Here is a 6,887-nt window from a genome sequence, read left to right as displayed (position 1 = left end):
GGCGCACAGAGTCGGACACGACTGAAGTGACTTAGCAGCAGCAGCAGCTGGATCATCAAAAAAGCAAGGGAATTCCAGAAAAACATCTACTTCTGCTTCACTGACTACACTGAAAGCTTTGAGTGTGTGAATCACAACAAACTGTGGTAAAGTCTAAAAGAAACCACCTTATCTGCTTGCTGAGAAACCTGTATGCAGGTCAAGAAGCAACAGTTAGAACCAGACATGGAACAATAGACTGGTTCCAAATTGGGAAAGGAGTATGTCAAGGTTGTATGTTGTCACCCTGCTTATTTAACTAATATGCAGAGTACATCATGCGAAATGCCAGGCTGGATGAAGCACAAATTGAAATCAAGACTGCCTCTTGATGAGGGTGAAAAAGGAGAGTGAAAAGTCTGGCATAAAACTCAACATTCAAAAAACTAAGATCATGGCATCCAGTCCCATAACTTCATGGCAAACAGATAGGGGGAAAATGCAAACAGTGATAGACTTTATTTTCTTAGACTCCAAAATCACTGCAGATAGTGACTGCAGCCATGAAATTAATAGATCCTTGCTCCGTGGAAGGAAAGCTATGACAGATCTAGATAGCATATTAAAAAGGCAGAGACATCACTTTTCCAACAAAGGTCCATATAGTCGAAGCTATGATGTTTTCAGTAGTGACGTATGGATGTGAAAGTTGGACCATAAAGAAGGTTAAGAGCCGAAGAATTGATACTTTGGAAGCGTGGTGTTGGAGAAGACTCCTGCAAGTCCCTTGGACAGCAAGGAGATCAAACCAGTCCAGCCTAAAGGAAACCAACCCTGAATATTCATTGAAAGGACTGATGCTGAAGCTCAAGTTCTAATACTCTGGCCACCTGATGTGAAGAACTGACTCATTGGAAAAGACCCTGATGCTGGGAAAGATTGAAGGCAGGAGGAGAAGGGGGCGACAGAGGATGAGATGGGTAGATGGCATCACTGACTCTATGGACGTGAATTTGAGCAAGCTCCAGGAGATGGTGAAGGACAGGGAAGCCTGACACGCTGCAGTCCACAAAGTCACAAGAAGTCAGACACAACTGTGCAACTAAACAGCCACAAGGGGGAAAGGCAAATCTATAGGGATGGAGAACAGACAGTGGTTTGCCAGAGGTTGGGGTGGGGCAAAGCGGTGGCATAAGGGAATATTTGGGGCGACATAATTTCTCTGCTTCCTGATTATAAGGCAGTTACACAAATGTGTCAGAACACACAGAACTTTATGTAGAAGAAAGTTCATTTCATGGTATGTTAACTTAAACATTTTAGAACCTGAAACAAAATATACCCAAATAAACTTCTCTTTAAGAAAAATGCTTTCAAAGAAATTTTCCACTTGGGTTTCTTCTGCTTTGTGGGGGCCTCCCCACACACGCCCTGGCATCTGTGGGTCTGTTTATTCATGGAGAAAGTGAGATCAGTCTCCCTTGATCCTAAAATGACACCCCTGGGCAGTCACTTCGTGGAAGTGGCAGAGGGGTAGGTTTGGAGAAAAGGGGAATTTGGCCTCCACTGGGTTCTGAACCCATACATGGCAGTTGTGCTTTTGTTTGAAAACCCATGGGTTAGAATAGATGGCCTTGACCCAGATCCTTGCACAACTGGGGGGCTGGAACAGCTCTGGATTTCAGTGTCTACTGATAGGGCCCACTCATTCATCCCTCAGGCACATGCCCCTGTGGACCCTCGTGGCCAGCCAGGCCAGTCCACAGCTCCAGCCTTCTGGGCCGAGGCCTGTGCAAGGAACCTCTGAGGCCCAACGTCAGACCTTCTCTCCACACATGCCCTGAGACAGAGACCAATGCCATCTTTCGTCAAAAGCTGGAGGAGAGCTTGCCATGTACAGCGGTGCTCAAAAAAAACAAATTTTTAAAAAAATTTTATACAAGTGAATGCTTCCTTTGAAAACTATCTTATGCATACAATCTAGAGAACCAGAATTGGGCCCTGGTGGCTGAAGGTGGACGCAGGGTTGGCTTGGGGCCCCCCAGGGCTTCTGGAGCACTGCTTGAAATCTACTTACCCAAGAGGTTGGCACTTACTGTGAGAAGCATGAGAGGCGCCGTGATGCTTAAGGCTGGCTTCAGTTTCAAAAGAATGAGACAGGATTGTGGCAGACTCACTCCTGGGTTAGTTGGCCGTGGGGAGGACTGCAGGATTCCAGGTTTGCCACATGCAGTGGGCGCTGGTCCCCTTGACCTGGGCACCACATGGTTCAGCATCTGTCACCCACTGGGTAGGAAACTTATCTTCACTATCTTACATTTAGTAAGCTGAATCTTTAAAAATATGAACGATAAGATTAAGAGCTACAGCACTCTTTGTTTTTCGGTGCCCTTACAAAAGGCATCATCTGGTTTTTCTGTATCAACAAAAGAAAAATGTTTAAGCAGAGATCTTGGTGGAGGATCAGTGGCAGATCCCTACTTCTGACCCCAGGGCTGGCAGAATGGCTCACAGTGGAATCATCAGACAGACCTCTTTCTCCTAGACGTCAGGGATCATGTCCATGGGGGAAGTGACCATGGTCATGGTGTTCTTGCCAAACAGCGGGAACTCATGGTAGATGAGCTGTTCCCAAAAGCCATTTTTGGGCTGGAGGATGAGCTGGCAGGACTTGGTCCATGTGTGCGTGTCCAGCAGGGACATGGCCTGGTACTTCAGGAGATAGGCGAGACAGAGGGTGGCAGAGGGGCTCAGCCAACAGCACATTGTGGCAGGGTACGGCCCTGCTTCCTCTCCACCTTGTGATGCGGTCTGCTGGGGGCGGGGTGGGGGGGGCGGTGTCGAGCTGCGAAGTAGGTGTGTCGTCCACAGGCTCCTGCACGTAGTGGATGTCCTCAGATTAGGTGCTCACCGTCTCCCCCAAGAGGCTGATGACTGTGCTGATGTGGTTGCTGGAGAGCACGAGCTTGTTGCTGGCGGCCACCCTGCTGCTGATGTACGGGCTGCTCCTGACGGTGAGAGGCCACTGACCAAGGGCTGCCGGAACTGAAACAGGAAAGCCCGCAGGGATGCTGTCATCCGACTGGTGGGTCAGCAGCCAGTGAGACATAAAAGGCTGCATCTTCCTGCTAGGCTGTGTCCATGGAACACACTCTCACGTAAGCGGGAGGGTAAGTTCACTTAGGTAGCAACTTTGGGTCTCCGGGTGAGAGAAGACCCGTCACAACCAGGAAGCCACTATCCCCGCTGCCCGCAGCTCCAGTTTCCGCAGTACTGATCCCTTGTCGCAGAGAGGAATGCGCCATGCTGGGTCTCTGGAGAAACGCTGGCCTCATCTCCCTGTCCTGGAGCTGCTGGGCCTGAATTCATCCGGTTACCCTCCCTGCGATCATGCGGGGACTGCAGCAGTCAGTCGAGAAGTAGGGTCTGCTCCACACCGCAGCCCACTCCTTCTGCCCATTCCATCTCCATGGCAATGCTGAATTCTCACAAAAATCTCTTTAAGTGTGATTCTTTGCCTCCATTCTACAAGGAAGGAATCAAAGGTGAAGGAGTTAAGTAAAATAGCTGACGCCCAACAAGAGAATAAGGAGCAAAGCTACCATACCAGTGTGGACAGGTAGCATAAGAATTCCAAGGTCAAAGTAGCCTGTCCATAAATTCAGGGTGATTATCACCAGCATCTCAAAGTTCTTGCATTGAACTCTTCCTGCTCACACAGACCCTCAAAAACATCCTCCCACCCCAAAGTATCAATAAAAGCCTTCAAAAGATGCCTCTCCTGTGCCCATGGACTGGTTTGTCAGCACCTACCATTTTCACAGTCCTTTCGCCTGGAGAAGGGAATGGCTACCCACTCCAGTATTCTCACCTGGAGAATCCCATGGTCAGAGGAACCTGGCAGGCTTCAGTCCGTAGGGTTGAAAAGAGTTCAAGAGACGACTGAGCGACTAACACATTCCTTGCATCGATGTCTTTCCTAATGCAGCCACTAGGGGGAGACTCAAAGCTGACATGGCTGATGGACATCTTGGAACATCCTTGCCTGCGTCCCCTCCTGGTCTCAGAGTTGCCAGTTTTGAAAATATCACTGTGGTCCTGCATGCCACAGAGAAATGGGAACACTGGCTCTTGTCCTTTCACAGTGATGCCCATTGTCACGTGGACCTTGAAGCAGCTCATCCAGTGTCTAATTCTCCCCTTTCTCATCAAGATTCAAAATTTGACCCTCCTTTTAGCTTTCCCCAGTCCCCTCCGCTGTACCTCAGGCACAAAAGCAAGCCACAAGAGGACAGAATATTGAAGTCAGCTTATACTAGGGTATTTTCCAGAGTATCTTTCATAAATTAAAACTTCTATAATTCAAGAATAACTGTCCTGTAGGACTGACAAAGAATAACATCATGCAGTTCTGTTTATCAGCTACCACAGCAGTAGTATCGTTTCCAATTAGTTCACCAGCTTTAAACATGTGTGATTATTTTTTTTTTTCTTATCTGGGGAGGTCCAAATTATTTCAAATTTTGTCCTAGAAATGAGATATTTTAAGTATGTTTTTAATCTCATTATTTCATATTTACATAATCCAAAATCACATAAGGCTATATACATATTAATACATGAATATTTCAGCCCTTTCCACTTTCCCCCTAGTTCTAAAGAAGGAATCTTACTTGGGAGTTAAGTGTCAAGTTTCTCCTATTGAGTGTGAAATCCGGGAAATGAGATGATTTTTAGAGAAATAAAGACAGATTACCCACCCCAGAAGCCCAAATGTATCACAGAGAGTCAGATGCTGGGAGCACTAGTTTTAGGAAGACATCACTGTGCATGAACATAGGGATGAGGAGGAGTAAGTGAATGAGGGAATATCACAGTGATGAGGGGAAAGTTTAGATGACAGGACAAGAAAGAGACCTTTAGCTCTATACTTGACTGGAGACTTGTAGTCAAGAGACCAAAAAGCCATGTCTTTTTGTTTCATGGAAGTTTTCAAAGACTATAGCGAAAATGGGAAGAGAACATTTTATATTTTCATGAGCCACTACCAGAGAGTTCTTAGGAGTGCTGCTACAAGGCATTACAGAAAGACTGAGAACAATAAAGATGTCTAAAGAAGATGCACCAAGTACTGTGTGGATCACAACAAACTGTGGAAAATTTTTAAAGAGATGGGAATATCAGACCACCTTACCTGCCTCCTGAGAAATCTGTATGCAGGTCAAGAAGCAACAGTTAGAACTAGACATGGAACAACAGACTGGTTCAAAATCAGGAAAGGAGTATGTCAAAGCTGTATATTGTCACCCTGCTTATTTAACTTATATGCAGAGAACATCATGTGAAATGCTGGGCTGGATGAAGCACAACATGGAATCAAGATGGCAGGGAGAAATACCAATAATCTCAGATACGCAGATGACACCACCCTTATGCAGAAAGCAAAGAAGAACTAAAGAGCCTCTTGATGAAAGTGAAAGAGAAGAGTGAAAAAGTTGGCTTAAAACTCAGTACTCAGAAAACTAAGATCATGGCATCTGGTCCCCATCACTTCATGGCAAATAGTTGGGGAAACAATGGAAACAGTGAGAGACTGTTTTTTGGGAGTCCAAAATCACTGTAGATGGTGAGTGCAGCCATGAAATTAAAAGATGCTTGCTCCTTGGAAGAAAAGCTACGACCAACCTAGACAGCATATTAAAAAGCAGAGACATTACTTTGCCAACAAAGTCTGTCCAGTCAAAGCTATGGTTTTTCCAGTAGTCATGCATGGATGTGAAAGTTGGACTATAAAGAAAGCTGAGCACAAAAGAATTGATGCTTTTGAACTGTGGTGTTGGAGAAGACTCTTGAGAGTCCCTTGGACTGCAAGGAGATCCAACCAGTCCATTCTAAAGGAAATCAGTCCTGAATATTCATTGGAAGGGCTGAAGCTGAAACTCCAATACTTTGGCCACCTGATGCGAAGAACTGACTCATTGGAAAAGACCCTGATGCTGGGAAAGATTGAAGGCAGGAGAAGGGGACGACAGAGGATGAGATGGTTGAATGGCATCACCGACTTGATGGACATGAGTTTGAGCAAGCTCCTGGAGTTGGTGACGAACAGGGAGGCCTGGTGTGCTGCAGTCCATGGGGTCGCAAAGAGTTGGACACGACTGAGCGACTGAACTGAACTGAAAGAAGATGCTCTTTTAAGCATGTACTCCCCCTTTTGGCTTTTCTTTTCCTCCAAGAGACTGAGTACAGATATGAATTGCTGTCAATTATGTTTTTCTGCCACACACTGCTTTTGAAGACAACATTGCTCAGAGACTGAACCATGTGTGTTCCCAGTTGCACTCAGGTCATACAAAGTAGCAAAGAACCCCCTCTCTTTTCAGGAAAAAAAAATTGCCCTCAAGCATATCATACCTATAAGCAGATATCAACCAAGATCAACAACTTTTAAATCTCAGTTTGATGTGAACTGGGACATATGCCATTTATGTTGAGTACCATCTAGAACTGGGACTATCTTCCTTCATACTAGGAGGTGTGTTTAAGATACTCAGACCAGGACTTTCCTGGTGGTCCAGTGGCTAAGACTCCATGCTCCCAGTGCAGGGAACCTGGGTTTGATCCTTGGTCAGGGAACTAGATCCCACATGAAGCAACTAGTAGATCCTGAGTGTCACAACTAAGACCTGGCACAGCCAAATAAACTTAAATAATAATAATAATAAGATATTCAGACTCATTCAAATACTCTGGATTTTTCATAGCAAATGCTGGCAAGAGATTTGTGCTTTCTGGGTAGTTTTAGATAGATACATATTCATATCCTGTTTTCTTCACTTATTCTCCTCTTTGGGTCATAAAGTCAAATTTTATAGTTTTCACTCCACTCTTCTGCTGAATCCATCCTA

At 45.5% G+C, this 6,887-nt stretch overlaps 1 pseudogene; it reads right to left on the bottom strand.

Moving 5' to 3' along the window:
• Window positions 1–2,080: 2,080 nt before the first annotated feature.
• LOC104970608 (dual specificity protein phosphatase 18-like) lies at window positions 2,081–3,440 on the bottom strand (annotated as a pseudogene).
• Window positions 3,441–6,887: the final 3,447 nt, after the last annotated feature.

This window comes from Bos taurus, chromosome X (genome assembly GCF_002263795.3).
Source record: "Bos taurus isolate L1 Dominette 01449 registration number 42190680 breed Hereford chromosome X, ARS-UCD2.0, whole genome shotgun sequence".
In the NCBI taxonomy this organism is placed as follows: Eukaryota; Metazoa; Chordata; class Mammalia; order Artiodactyla; family Bovidae; genus Bos; species Bos taurus.
Note: the sequence above shows the minus strand (reverse complement) of the source record. Positions and strands in the feature narration are given on the sequence as shown.